The 15894-nt window shown below is 40.7% G+C and overlaps 1 protein-coding gene across 9 annotated transcripts in view; it reads right to left on the bottom strand.

The window, feature by feature from the left end:
• Positions 1-15634, bottom strand: part of RFX2 (regulatory factor X2) — a 98794-nt gene extending 83160 nt beyond the window's left edge. For 3 of the 9 annotated variants that reach the window (XM_037885571.2, XM_043536129.1, XM_037885575.2), the window contains exon 1: positions 15331-15531. The gene's annotated coding sequence lies outside the window, so the exon portion shown is untranslated. Of the gene's footprint in view, positions 1-12468; positions 12836-15330 lie in introns of those variants that run through there. The other 6 variants (XM_043536128.1, XM_043536126.1, XM_043536130.1 and 3 more) reach the window with 6 other exon arrangements.
• Positions 15635-15894: the final 260 nt, after the last annotated feature.

Here is a 15894-nt window from a genome sequence, read left to right as displayed (position 1 = left end):
CCTTGTGGCACCTCAGAGACTAACAAATGTATTTGGGAATAGAAATTAGTCATTCTAATCTAGGATGCTGAAGATTGAAAGGACATAAATATATTTCAAGGATGGATTTAGTCACCAGAATTATTTTCTTCAGACCATTTCTCACATCCCAAATCACCCAAGACACAGATCCACACAGCTAAATATAAACTGCAGCACAGTAACAGAAATGGGGGTTAGGGAATGTCAATCATTTATCACACATATAGTGTTGATGTGAACTTTAGAAGCACCTATATATATTCAACCAGAAATAGAGACAAAACCAACAGTCTTCTTTAGCTTGTACTCTCAGTTAAATTGCTCATGCGACAGATACTACAGAGGGAATAGACACATTGTTGGGGGAAAGTATTAATATAAGACGTATTTTTCAAGTACATTATGTGCCACAAAGCCAGCTAGTCTCAACCTCTGACATGTTTTCAGAAAGCTATGGAGAGATTTCTCAAAGGTGCTGCTCAAGAAAGAGATGCATGGAAACATTTTAAGTGATTTATTATAAGAGTCTTTGTTGATTCTCTTACTTAAAGAAAATTATAGCAATGATGCTTGAAGCGATTTGTGAAGAACAGAAAAGTCTGGCCCACAGCCTTGAGCTCCTGTTCTGTAAATCCCTCTTTGTGTCTGTACACTGTGTTTCTACAGGAGAAAAATCAATAAAGTATTCTTATAAACTCATAAAACAGGATTAATACAGAGAATTCTTTACCTTCCAAAATTTGTTTTCAACTCACTGTTGGCTTTAAATACACTAAACCCATTGTACCCTACTAGACTAAGGTTTCTGGAAAAAACTTCTAATGTACATACAATGTTTATTACATTAGTTGATCCTATTATTTCTTACATACCTCTCTTAGTGAACCATGGGGCTTTGTAACCCATCAGCATGTCTCAGTGCTGACATGGAAGCACCATCTCCAAAGGCAAGAGGGTTGCTCAAGCTCCGTACCCATTCATGCTTTGCTGAGGGTACGAACAATAGTGCTATAAACATGGTTTTGTGAGGTGAATAAGTGGCACTTAGGAACCTGGTAGAAAATCATCAACTCATTTCACACAGACCAGTTATTAGTCAGTAATAATGACTTTCAGTCACTGCCAGTATAGGACTGATCTGAACCTGAGACTTAGTGGAAAATGGGTCTATATTCCATAACAGCTGAGATATAAAAATCAAAGGAGCTATAAATGAAATTTTAGAAAGAAATTGTCTACATATGACATTCCGCAGTCTTATATAATCATGGAGGAGAATTTGAAGAGGGATTCACAGAATGTATAACATGAACAATGTTCTGCATGTCTGAGATCAGAATATAAGTTCAACTAAACAGCTGCCAAAATGAAAACTATGATAAATTCCATAACAATAGACTAACTAATAGGAAACGTATCACAAGTCAAAGCATTAGATAATTCTTCAGGGAACATGAATAAGGATTACAGTATGAATGATATCTGAATACAGGTATTTGATGGCATTTAGAAAAAGAAATATTGCTGTTTTAGGGCAGGAATTGAACATAATTCTAGATTGGAAATAATTATCTCTATTTAGATTGCTTTAAGAATGGTTTCATGTACCAGTGTTTTGTTTTCATCTTTTGAAAAACCTTGCCCATACAATATTATGTTCTGTCAACTTTTCTATAAACTTTTCTCAAACATTTATAATATTTATACTCGCTTATACACACACTTCCATTATATAGCTGGAAAGTTTCAGCCCAAAATGTAAATGTTTCAGAAATCTACAAATGTATGAAAAGAGGGACTGGTCATTCAAATGGTTTGGGGCTTTGTCGTTAGGTACAACAAAGCACTAGCTATTGCAGACACTGCATGGATAAAGCATTGGTCACCCAAGGATCTCAAAAGTATTTTAGAAACATTAATGAATCCTTCACAAACCAACCCAACTCCTCTTTGCACCTCCCAGTCCCAGGAGGTAGAGCAGCATTGATTTTTTTCTAGTACGTAGATGGATAAATTGAGGCACAGAAAGGTTAAGGGCTAGTTTGTGTCATTAAGGCAAAACCCAAAGCAGGAGAGGAGTAGCATGACTTCAGGGGGAACTCTGGTGGGGATTGGGCCTCTAGGCTGCCTGGTACACAGCTCAGGAAGGTTTCACAACCCCCCATTATCCTTTAGGATGGTGAAGCCTGCTCTCCTTGGTGCGACATACATCCCACATGTGCTTAGATGTCAGCTTTTTGGAGCAGGAACTGTCTTTTTTGTTCCTTGGTTCATACAGCACCTAGCACAATGGGGTCCTAGTCCATGGCTGGGGCACCTGGGTGCTTCAATAATACAAATAATTAATAATAATGATAGATACATATTATATGTCTAGGCTTTTCTATGGTACTGATCACCAGAGAATCTGCACAGCTTATCTATATTAACGAATGTGCTGTAAGGATACACTGGGAGGGAGGGACCAATGATTAACCAAATGTTACAGATCAAGGCACACAGAACTCATATGACATAGCTGAGCAGGGAGCCAAACTGCAGTTGTCCATCGGGCATCAGTAACAATCTTACAAAACTGAACATTGTAATAAGGCATGTCACATTTTTAAGTGCAACTGTCGTCTCCTGGATCATATGCAGGAAAGCAATGAGTTTCTTCTACAGTATATATTTACAGAGACTATTAACCAGCAATCTGCTACTCACCTCTACTGCAATCCACTCTTACAATAACTATGGACAAATAAACGAACAGACATGAGCCTGGCCATCACTCTAGTGTGCTGTATACTTATAAAGGATTATGTACCAGAATCTTAGATATCTAATTTACTGCTTTAATTTGAATTTCTAATTTGAAGTTTGCCTATTTACAGGGAAAAAAAGAAAGAGAAAAGCTCGCTTTCCACATTCTTCCCTCATGGGGTTAAAGAGGGTCTATTTGTTATTAGTAAGTTTATCTGTATTATACACTCCAACTATATTATACCTTAATGAGCACAAAAGACATTTGTCTTTCTAAAGGACAGCGTGTTAGGACCCTTCCCACTTTTTCCCTATAACTAAAAGGCTGTGTCTATAGCTGTTACCCCCATCAATAGGGAAGATTAAGCACAGGCAGTTAAAGAGGCAGAACGCTGGATGGAGACTTGCAATCCCATAAGGATGCTTCTCTGACCAGCAAAACACTACTGCTAGAACAAGGGAATTAACCAGCATCTCTGACAAAGAGAAGTTCTTTTCTCTATCTTGTCCATTTAAATTGCAAGCTCTTTGAAGCAGGGACTGTGTCTCATTATATTTCTGTACTGCGCTTAGTATAACATGGCTTCAATCCCCCATTGGGGCCTCTCAGCACTATGATAACAAAATGATAATGCTATTTAATTGAGTTAATAATTAGCACTAAAGAATGAATCTGTATAAAGTTATTCCTGCTTGTTACATCCCTCTAATATATGATGCTTAGGCATTGCACTTGCTTTCAAAATTCCAGAATCCACGCAAACCTAATGCACTAACTAATACTAATATCCAGTATTGGCTGCACTGAAATCTCACCCCCTTCACTAGTGAGTGTTAATAGACAACTTGGCTTTCATCATTTTAAGGAATGTATACCAAGGACAGCTGTTTAACAACTTACTCCACTTTATTAAAATTGTACTATGAATAAGTAAACCAAGTCAATAATAACAATTCTATTATAATAATGAACTTTTAACACACCTAAAAGACCAGTAACTTATATAAACATTCTCCTAAAGCCCAGTAACTTATATAAACTTCTAATAGCTATAGTGTACAAGCAAATAATTCTGTGATTCAAGCAAAAAGTGAGTTTGTTACAATAATTGACGAAAAAATCAAGTTATCTCCCTGCTCTGGATCTCCCAGAGTGTTCTGTCTTTTAGGGCCCTGTCTGTAAACACTGCTGAGTGTATTGTTGGAAGGAATCTTATAGAAGACAACAAAATTCCAGTAGTAAACACTGTGCCTGGTAGAAAATGTCTGAATACCCTGGGCTGTAAGTACTGCAAAGCCGGGGCTATCTTTACTTTTACAGTGCCCAGCATATTCTCAGTGCTTAATAAATGATGATTGTGCATCATCAATTTCAGGGGCAACAAATGGCTCAGATGGTGCCTGGACAATGAAGAGGGATTAACTTTACTTGTATCTGTTTGGGAAAGGAAGTAAACCTAGAAAAGCCTCCACTTTAAATACATAAGAACACAAGAGCTGCCACAGTTGGCCAGACCACGTTCCATCTTGCCCTGTCTCTGGCAGTGGCCCATACCAGAGCTTCAGGGTCAGTGTACAGAACAGGGCAATTATGGAGTAATCCACCCCTGTTGTCCACTCACGACTTCTGAGTCAGAGGCTTAAGGTTGCCCGAGCATGGAGTTGCAACCGTGATCATCTTGGTTACACATTGATGGACATAACCTCCATGAACATAACCAGTTCTTTTCTGAACACAGTTATACTTTTGGCCATCACAACATCCCATGGCAATGAGTTCCACAGGTTAGTTGTGCGTCATATGAAAAAGTACTTCCTCGTTTGTATTAAACCTGCTGCCTATTAATTTAATTGCGTGACCCCTCTCTATTCATTTTTTCCCACACCATTCTTGATTTTATAGACTCTATCATACCCCTACTTAGTCATCTCTTTTCTAAGCTGAATAGCCCTAATCTTTTTAGTCTTTCTTCATATGGAAGCCATTCCATACCCCTGATCATCTTTGGTGCCCTTCTCTGAATCTTTTTCATTTCCACTATGTCCTTTTTGAGTTGGGGCAACCAGAACTGGACACAGTATTCAAAGTGTGGATGCACCCTGGACTTATATAATGGCATTATGATATTTTCTGTCTTATTTTCTATCCCTTTCTTAATAGATCCTAACATACTGTTAGACATTTTTTGACCGTTGAACAGAACTTTTCAGTGAACTATCCATAGTGACTCCAAGTTCTCTTTCTTGGGTGCTAACAGCTATTTTAGAACCTATCACTGTGTGTGTGTGTGTGTGTGTGTGTCACACACACACAGTTATTTCCAATCTGCATTACTTTGCACTTATCAATATTAAATTTCATCTGCCATTTTGTTGTGCAGTCACCAGTTTTGTGGGAGCCCTCTGTAACTCCTCGCAGTCAGCTTTTGACTTAACTGTCTTGAATAATTTCATGTCATCTGCAAACTTTGTTACCTCATTATTCATCCCCTTTTCCAGATCATTAATGAATATGTTCAACAGCACAGGTCCCAGTGCTGATCCCTGGGGGACCCTGCTGTTCACCTCTCTCCATTGTGAAAACTGACCATTTATTCCTACCCTTTGTGGAAACCATATAGTCAGCAGGCAGGCTGCTACTTCTGTAAAGGTTTCAAGACCTGGGTGAAAGCAAGCACATTTCATTTCCCTCATTGGTGCAAACCTTGAGAACAATGCAATGTGTCTATCATATTAAAAAGAATAAATATTTGTCAGGCAGAAGGTAGCTCTGTAGAATTAACTTGGTGACCAAAAGCCATTATTGCCTCTTATTATCTGCACTTGTTAAAGAAATACCTCCCCCCATGGTTGTTCATCCTGAAGGTCATGCATATTTGATAAGATCCACATTTCAGGTGTTGGGTGGATTTTGATTTGAAACAAAATAGGAAATATGTTTAAATGCAGAGACTGAAGAAGAGATGAGTAGAATCAATGTGTGTGTGTGCATGCGTGCGCGCATACACAGAGTCTTTAGGCACAGAGAGGATTTCAAGTTCTGTTAATTTATTGTCAGTACATCACAAAACAACTCAGGAGGAAGGAGTTGGAAAGAGAAGGGCAGTCTCACACAGAACCTTTAGAACTGCAATGCCCAAGAACAATGTAGCTGAGATAAGGAGTGCTGTCTTATCTCAGAATTTCCTTGCTTTGCATTTTTCGTGATCTTCACCTTATCAGAGGCTAGTGTAGAATTCTATTTTCTAGCCAAGCAAAAACATAATCTAGATAAATGAAATTTATTAATTTACTGCATGCCTGAAAGTCTCCTGAATCTGGATAGTTACACTGACCGTTACATCTGGCCTAAGAGAAAAATGAAATCTGGCTGCCTGCTTCAGTTTCCTTGTGAGTGCCACTGCAGGGAAAAAATAAAATAAAATAAAATAAATAAAAGGATGATTTGCCCACCTGCCACATTTTGCTAAATCTTTCTTCCTGCTTCTCTCAGTGAGTTGTGGCCCAGACTGTCCATAACGAAGACCCTCTGGAGAATAACAAAAGAAACTCCTGCAGTCAGAGGGACCGATATTATCTTTCCCCTTTCTTCTGGTGCTTTCTTCACCTTATCAGCATTACCCAGCATTATCTGGGTTTAGCCTCAGTCAGCTAGCTTTTAATCTAGATAGCAGGTAAGTCTCTCTACACCAAATGACAGATCGGAGAATATAGAGTTGAGTGTCATCTGCATACTGAAAATACTGCAGCCCACACTTTCTTGCTAACCTTCTTAAATCCCATACACACTCAGCAGAAGAGGCAGAAAAGTTGCCCAAATACGACTCTGAGATCTCCCACAAAGAAGAGAAAGCTCTCAAGCAATTCCATTTTCTCTTGCTGGTTCTACAAACTCATCATCCATATTTCATGGTCAATGGTATCAGAGGCATCTGACAGATCTAAAAGAGTCAGCACAAATATCTCATCTTTATTTATCACCAGGAGGAGATTCTGTGTATGTACAGAGCCAAGCACAACTTTAGCACCTAACACCACTAGTGGTGTTAGGTGCTAAAGTATACAAATTAATAATAAGAAAGAAAACAGGCTTCGTCTCTGTACCATACTCAGGATGAAGTTCTCATTAAATAGGGCCAAGGAAATCCAAGGAATCTAGACTTTCTTCACACTCAGCTTTTCAACAAGCAAAGAGTCCTGTGGCACCTTATAGACTAACAGACGTATTGGAGCATACGCTTTCGTGGGTGAATACCCACTTCGTCAGATGCAACCAGATAAGGTATATTTGAGACAAGATGATAACTGGAGCGGTTGCTGTCCTCAAGCAATTAACTGACCAAAGACCTAAAGTTGTTCCATTAGCAGATGCTACATCTTTCCCCACCTTGAGTAAGAACGGAAAATCAACTCCAGTAAAGCTCTGGAACCTCCATGTTAGCTTACCCCTGCCAAGAGAAACAGGGATTTAACTCTCAGCCCACACATCCTCCATCATCTCCAGAACCTCAGTGAGAGGCACTGCTGAAACCCAAGCAGAAAGCTTCAGCTTTTATGCCAGCCACCCAGGGCTCTACTAAGTTAGTGGTAGATAGCTAAAGCAGACTCTATGAAACCTTACCTGCAAAATAACATGAAAATTCCTCAGTGAGAGATACGCCATCACCAGACGCAAGTTAGCTAGATTAACCACCCAGTACAGTTCTGCCCAACAAATGCTATGCTATGGTGAAGGTGAAGTTACTCTTCTTCAAAGCCATGAAATAATCTTTTCAAAACCTTTTTGTGATACCATTGGTCACAGTGAGAAAGACTTCTGCCACCAATGCTATATCATTGTCTGCCACTGATGAAACAGGAGGAGACAATCAAAATACCACTGTGACCAGCAAATTTAAATGGCTACTTCCCTGATTTCAACAGCCACTGCATCAATAGTTTAGGATAACAGTTCATTATAAAATGCCCCCACCATCCACTGGCTGAGTGGCCTGTGGATAAGGTAATGCTCTGCTTCAGAGACTTCTGAAACCTAGCACACTCCCATTAGTCACCAAGGATGGCTATCAAAAGAAGACCTTTACTCTAGTCCCAGAACTGAAGAGATAGTCTATGACCTCTAAGAATTGCTATACTGGGTCAGACCAGTTACACATCTAATTTGGTACCTGCCTCTGACACTGGCCAGTACAAAGTGCTCCAGAGAAAAAGTACCAAACAACAACCTCCTCCCCATCCAAAGTTCAACATTTTGGAATAATTTGCCATAGGGGAATCCTTGTTTTCCCAACCCTCGCCCCCCATCAGTCAACAATTGGCTGATGCTCTGAAGCAGGAAGGTTTATATCTCTCTTTGCACCCCATCTAACATAAATGTGGATCTTCTTAACCATATCAATGGCCAATCCTTTTTTGAATCCTACTAAAAGTCTTGGCCTCAACAATATCATCCAGCAGCAAGTTCCACAGATTAGTTACCCTGTTACCTCTAATTTCATCCCAAAACCCAAATTCCACTGTTTGGCCAGCTGAATGTTGAGCCAGAAACTATCTGGGACAGTCCCATGGTTGTCATGGTGGCCATAGGATCTTAAGCTAACTCTGAAGAGCTGTCTGACAATGCCTAGGCAGGTGGTGAGCTGAGGCTACTACTTGGTAAAATGAACATGTTAAGCATACTATTACCTCACCTTACCCTCTGTCCTTTTCTATCTGCTGTATCTTGTCACACTCCTAGACTGTCAGGTCTCCGAGGCAGGAACTTTCTTAAGCCTGATCTACTCTTAAAACTTAGGTCAATGTAGGTACAGTGCTCAGTGCTGTAAAAATTGCAGACCTAACCCCCGGTGTAAATGCAGCTACGTTGATGGAAGAATGCTTCTGCCAACCTAGCTACCATTGCTCAAGGAGGTGGTGTTCCTACATGGATGGAAAAACTCCTTCCATTGCTGTAGTCTGTGTCTACGCTACAGGGTTGCGACAGCCCCATAGTGCCCATAGCGTAGAAGACATGGCCTTAGTTATGTCTCTGTGCAGTGCCATGCACAATGGGGCACCTGATCCTTTAATGAGACCTGTAGGCATTACCATAATACAAATAATTAAGAATTGTCAGACACACAGATAATGAAGTCACCCAGGACACTTTCTTTTAGCAACTCCAGTACCTCTGCAGAAGTAAGTTCCATCAGCAATTTGTACATTAATGCAGGACCCATCTTAATTCCAACCTGTGACTTACATACGAGCTGGGTACACTTTAAAATCTAGTTCTGGAATGGGAAGCCATCTGTGTTTAGAGCCAGATGCAGTCAAAGCTACATGATTCACACTAAATGGGTGTCAAAATAAACCACACAAATACAGACAAAGAATCAGACAGACAATGAAAAATAACGTTTCCATGAAGGCAGAAGCAACAGAGAGCATATTCATATATATTCAGTAGGTATATACATGCTTTACTACACTGGAGGTTGTTTCCAGTATGCAGACTTAACATTTCATAAGGTCAATATTGTATCTTGACCATGTCTTTTCCTGTAACTAATCCTCACTTTAGGGTTGAAGATTCTAGATTTACTAGCCATTCTGGATATTCTGGATACAGGTGGGTGGCTAAGAGGCGTGCAGTTGCTCCAGCCTAAATTCACTAAAATATGATCATAGCCTCTAAAAAGCCCCTTTCAGCATAATAAGCCATTTTCAAAAGATACTAAAATAAACACATTCCTTTCAAAGGAACCAGCCATCCCTTAAAAAAAATCAGAGCTTCCCATGTTTTTTTTTTTAAATATCAGAAGACCACCTAATAAGCCCATCAGAAGATTTAGTTGTAACACGCAAGTAGCTGTGATGGTAATAAAAACCAGTCTCATCAGTTGTACTCTTTGAAGTTGAATGGATAACATACCAGCTCTGACACAAAGATCATGACTACATTCAATTTTGGACTAGGATCCATCTATATGCATTTCCCCACACATAGGGCAAGATTTTGGAAGTTAGCTCCCATGTATTTGTTAATAAAAGTGAGCCCAATTCACCCTTGGGGTAACTCCAAGAACATCACTGAGTTACACCAGGGATGAATCTGGCAGAGTCTGTCCATCTTCATCATGACTGATAGTACATGATGACAGTGAGGACACACGTACTATCACATCTATACAGTCTATCCCCAGTACCAAAAGCTATTCCTCGTTTAAATAATTATTCGAACAAATGGCCCAAAGAGAACAAGATGAATGTGCGAACATCAGTTTTCTTTGTCTGCTGTTACTTTGTAAATATCATAGAATCATAGAATATCAGGGTTGGAAGGGACCTCAGGAGGTCATCTAGTCCAACCCCCTGCTCAAAGCAGGACCAATCCCCAATCAAATCATCCCAGCCAAGGCTTTGTCAACATAGGGTATGTATCCACAGATGATTCATTACACTTCTTGCACATGTCTTCCACACACTCATCTTCACCATAGTGTTTTGCGATACTGGTCCCTTTGAAAGTGTAACTGCAATGCCCAGTTATTAAGAAGGCTAAATTTCTAGCAGAGATTAACACAAGTGTAGTAGGAAGTCAACTATGCTGGGAAGTCTTCCTGCATATACGTTAGATAACGATATGCTCAGGAGAATAAACTTTTTCTTCTAAAAAACAACAAAAGAATCTAGTCCCATTATGATATGTAAATTACTTTACAAATGCCATTATTTGGCATTGGTACAGATCTTCAAACCCTACCTAGCACCAAATCAACAGAACACAAATCAAAAAAAATTTTAAGGTCATGGTTGGCAGAAGTCCTACCACTTTTACATTGCACAGAAATCTCCTGAAATGTTTCCCTCTATTCTCATCACCACACCTCAAAAGTGTCCCTTGCTCTTCAACTTCATACAGAAAAAAAAAGGACTACCTCCCTGTCATAAGTAAATATGAACATTCTTTAAACAAGGGGAAGTAACAGAATTCCTTCACTAATCGAAGAGATGAAATCATATGTCTAAATGCAACTCAACACACTTAAAAAAACAAACAAACAAACAGTTGAATGGTGTCTACAGAATTTTGGTATTTTCTGTTTGCTCTTTAATAGCTAGTTGAGACAAAAGTACAGCAGTTTTTCATAGAACAACTTCATTCAAAGCTGAGGATTCCCTGTAGCTGGAAATATGATTCACACAGTGCAGTGCACTGAAATAATTCATGTCTTGCATTGTTCATTATGAACACAAATTCTCTGTAAGTGGGTTCCCTGTACATTAGGATTCCCAGTTACCAAACGTATTAACGTGTACATGGTTCAGCCTGAAAAGATATATTATGTTGCCCATTAACGGATTCACATCATAATTAGTTCACATGCTACACAGACACTGGGACAGTTTAACTGAAGAAAGCCAGTACAATCTGAGACAATAAGGTGGATTTGTGAGTGTTTGAACACAGGAATAAAGAATTGCCAGTGCAAATAAGACAAAATACCTAGTCTCAAAGCACAGACAAAACAAAAGAAAAATCCATATGTTTCACATATCAGAAATATAATCTCAAATCACAGGATTGCAGTTACCAATGCTCAAGGAAATTAGATTGTCTGCTCAGCACCCCACTTCAAGTCCTATCATGCTACTCAGGACAGCACTTTGCTCCAACTGGCATGTGTCCAGACTTTAACTGTGCTGGCATTTGTTTCTAGAAAAGCAGAGAGGGGGAAACTGGTTTAAATATATCTCAGCAGTCTTCAGCAGAAACTTTTGCTGAAGAGTGTAGCATTAAGATGAAGGCATTGCTGATTCAATAGCTTATCATTATATGTCTTTGTGCTCCATAAGATACTTTTGGATTGAGAGAACATTTTCAGTACTAAATCTGGAGAACTGCGCAAAATATAAATTAGGTCATCTATGTTTTCAGTCTGTATTTAAAAAAAGAAACCAGATCTCTATTAAAGCTAAGATGTGTCAGTCTTCTGGAGTTTTACAAATATCAAGCTATTTAAAAACTACCAAAGTAATTTGTTTTTCTATATAATTATTAATTTTGAACCAGCAAGAAAAGGAACAGTTGTTAACTATTGAGATGAGACAGTCTCATATCAGTCCTGAACAAGTTTGGCTTAGAAATCATATGAGTGGAGGATAAAAAGAAACAGTCTGGGTTAAATATAAGCAACTGTGATTTATTTCCCTTTAGCACTGATGTTATAAATTTGCAATTTAAGGGTCTGATCCTGAGAGATACCAAATACCCACAACATCCTTTGATTTCATTGGAAGTTGTGGGTGCTCAGAACTTCCCCATGTCTGGTCCTATATTATTGTGATAAAGCAGAGATTTAAGAGATACACGGAACTGGCACAAAACTTCACAGAAAACAAGTTTCCAAGCCACATATCCAAGATTATACAGAAAGTGAATTTCAAATTTGTGTATATAAATAGCCAACCCAGAAGGGCTTGTGTAGACTTTCAGAGAACAGAAACAATACCATGCAATCTTCTATGCCCCTCCCTCAGTCCTCTGTAGTACTGGAAGATCTCAGGAACATTCATCCTCTCAGCACCAGTATCACTCCCATTTTACAGACTGGGAACCAAGGCACAGAGAAATATGTCAGTGTTGCCAACTCTCACTGTATTTGTTGTTTTTCTTAAAGCCCCAATTCCTGAAGTCAGGTGATTACATGAGACTCTTACCTTTCCTTTAAAAAGAGTCCATTTCTAGCCCTCATGGTTTCAGAGTAGAGCTTGAAAACATGAAGTCTAGAGGCTCTAAAAACAGAAGGCACATTTTAAACAAGAAATGTTGGTTTCTTTTTAAATTACTCTCATAACTTTTGAACAGTGCTGGCAATATCAAGATTTTCAAAAAGACCTCAGCGCCAGGTTTTCAAAATGTAGCCATAAGTATCACAGGGGGAGCTACTGAGTGCTAGGTACTTTTAAAAGTCTGGTTCCAGTTGTGGATACTGAAAACCTGACCCTAAGGAACTAGAGCAAGGTCTTTGGAGTCCAAATCCAAAGCTGTAAGCACAAGATTATCTTTCCTTCTAACCAATCACCACTAATCAAGTTATTTTGAGTAGCAATTATTGTATATTCACAGGAAACTATTCTTAGTCCAATCAGAGTTCATAAATTTTCAAACAAACTGAACAAAAACATGTTCATCTTGAATAATGTAATTGAAGAAGTCAATAATCTGCTTGTGGATATTCCAAATGCAGAAAAATAAATTATATCATTTGTTCCAAGGTATTCACTCAGTTCTACCTCAAGTACTATAAACAAACAAGATTTTGCATCTTTTAAAAAAAAGATTAAAAAGGTAGAATGTTTAGTATCTAAGTTAAAGAATGGAATGATGTAGTCAGTCTACAGGAACTCAGTCTTAAATAGACACATTTGAGGTGGATCTTCTCTTACACTGATATTTGGTGTATCACAACATGTGTTATTCAAAATAAACAGGAGCAATCAAGTGAAGAATAGCCTGCACCTGCTTCACAAAGTTCCTATTAAGATTTTCACATATTACTCTAACTGCAGGAAAAACAGAGAGTAAGACATGCTAGCTCCAGAGAATTGAATCAAATAAATGACAGGTGGAAACCAAACGAGTTTTGCTAGATGTGAAGTTAATATAAAAACCCAGGAGAAAAGGAGGAGGAGGAAAAAGGGAGCAAAGCTTATGCAAGTTCCTTTAAAAAGAAGCTACTTGAGTCAGCTACCATTTTTCCTTCTTTTTAATTTACATTCATGCCATGCATCCAGAAACTTACAATGTGAAAAGGAGAAGAAGGAACGGGTTACTTTGGCCAGTGCTATGTACCAACTAATTGTTCTTTCAGGGAATACTTTTGTTCAAAACAAAACATCAGAACATGAAATTCAGGGCACAAAAATAGGAAGAAATAATTTATCATTAGAGGTTTTGAACTCCCTAACATTTGTATCAATTCTTCCACCTCCAAGATAACCAGAGGGTAAAGAAACACAACTCAATGCCACACTTGAGTCCCAAGGCTGATTTGTATTTTTTTTTTTTTAAAAGAGAAGGCAACAGAGTTTAAAAGAAACCTATTAAATCATTTTGCATGATGGTGGTTACTGGAAAAGTTACAGAATAAGAGTGATAGGAAAGAAAGGAAAGAGATTAAAATTAGATGAGATAAAGAAAGAAAATAAATTAGAAAAAATGTAAAATCCAAACCCTTAAAAAAAATGGGAAAAAATATTTCAGAGGAATGTGGCTCCATTTTATCCAATATCCTTGTCTTTCATAGTGGCCAGAACTGGATGCTTCAGAGGAAAGTGCAAGAAACTCCGTAGTGAACAATTAAGGAATAATCTACCCACAGGGGAAGTTTCTTCTTAAACTCTATCAGTGGAAGTTTGTTTATGCCCAGAAGCACAAGTGTTGAGATACTTTATAAAATCTCATCCTATCTAATGAAAACAGCAGATGCTCTCAGTATCTACTTACTTATCGAATCCTCTGTAAAATATTGCTAAACTCTTGCCGTAGTGAGTTCCACAGGTTACATATGCATTGGGTAAAAAAAGCATTTAATCAATGTCATATTTGTTGCCTTTCCATTTCACTGACTGTCCCCTTGATCTTGTATTATGAGAAAGGGTGAGAGCACTTAACTCACCTTCTCTATGCAATTGGTTAAAGGCAACATTTCACTAAAAGGAAAAGGCAGGAGAAAGTGTTGGGAGGAGAGTGGTGTTGTGGCAGGCTCTCTCCAAAACAGAGAAAAGGCCAGTGTGGTGTGTACATCATCTGATAACAAGCCTCCCCCACCAAAAATACCTCAGGCAGGGGCTGGGCAGAGAAATCTCTGAGCAGCAGCTCCCAACGCCCACAGGAAAAAGTTTGCAAAGAGGCAGCAGGAAAATAAGTTACATTAATAATAAATAACATGCAGCCAAAAGCCAGGGAGAAAGCCACGGCACAAACCGGTCTAACTCCAGTCCCACCTCCTCTAAAAATCAGATAAACTCCAGGTCCCCTCACACTGCCACACAAACAAGATTCACTCCAGCCCCAGTCCTCCAGATCAGTCAGTCCAGCCCCCACCCACATAAGCCAGAATCTCTCCAGCCCCCCTGTCCCTCCATAGGCTCCTCAGCTCCCTCTCCTGCTAACCAGTCACTCCAGCCCCCTCCCACGAACTAGAGTCACACTCGTCTACACCAATCCAGCAACTCCTGCCCCCTCCATCCCCCGACCTGGAGTCACTCCTGCCCCCTCCCGCGAATTAGATTCACACTAGTCTACCTCAGTCCAGTCCCTCCAGCCCCCCCCGCCCACCCCCGCATGCCTCCGAAGTCACTCCAGCCCCGCAGCACAAACCAGAGCCACTCCTGCCCCCTCCGCCCTCACCCAAATCGGAGTCACTCCTGCCCCTCCACCCCGCACAAACCGAAAGCCATTCCTGCCCTTTGCCCCCCAAACCAGTTTCACTCCAGCCCCCTGGCCCGTCTTGTGGCACCCCAAAGGGGGTGGGGGCACCTCCCCTCAGGGACCCCATCCCATCCCTGCCCTCTCACCTGCCCTCCCCGCCGGGCTCCCCGGGCTGCGCTGGGCTCCGGCTGCCGGGGCTGCGTGTTGCTACCGTTGGCAAGTAACAGTCTCCAGGACTACGGTCACTATGGCGCCTCGCGCGGGGTCTCGAGGCAACTGTTGCTACCCTCTCATCTAACGTCACATGCAGGCCTCGCCCTCTTCTCGAGGAAGGGAGGGGGTCTGGGTTCCGCGGCAGCTGGTTGGCCCTAGGGCTGTCGCTCACGTAGAGGGCGGGGCGGGCTGCGGCCAATCATGTGAGGGTAGGGGTGGGGCCGGGAGTTGGCGCGCGCTTTGGCGCTTCAACTGGAGGGAGGAGAGACCGTTCAGGAGTGGGAGGGGCCAGCAGGGGACGGGGTCACCTCTGCCGTCAGTCTGGGGCATGAGCCTTCCCGCGCCTCCCCTCAGCCCGGCGCGGGGAGCCGGTCTGCTGCTGCCCCTCGCCCCGCCCAGCGGGCGACGGCCTCGGTGCCCAGGAGCCGGGGGCTAGTGAGGGAGGGAGTAATGGGGGCGGGGGCTGGCGGGAATGAGGGGGTAATAGGTGGGGCTGC

This window comes from Chelonia mydas, chromosome 25 (assembly GCF_015237465.2).
Source record: "Chelonia mydas isolate rCheMyd1 chromosome 25, rCheMyd1.pri.v2, whole genome shotgun sequence".
NCBI classification, from domain to species: Eukaryota; Metazoa; Chordata; order Testudines; family Cheloniidae; genus Chelonia; species Chelonia mydas.
The sequence above is the reverse complement of the archived record's forward strand: the minus strand, read 5'-3'. Positions and strand labels throughout refer to the sequence as shown.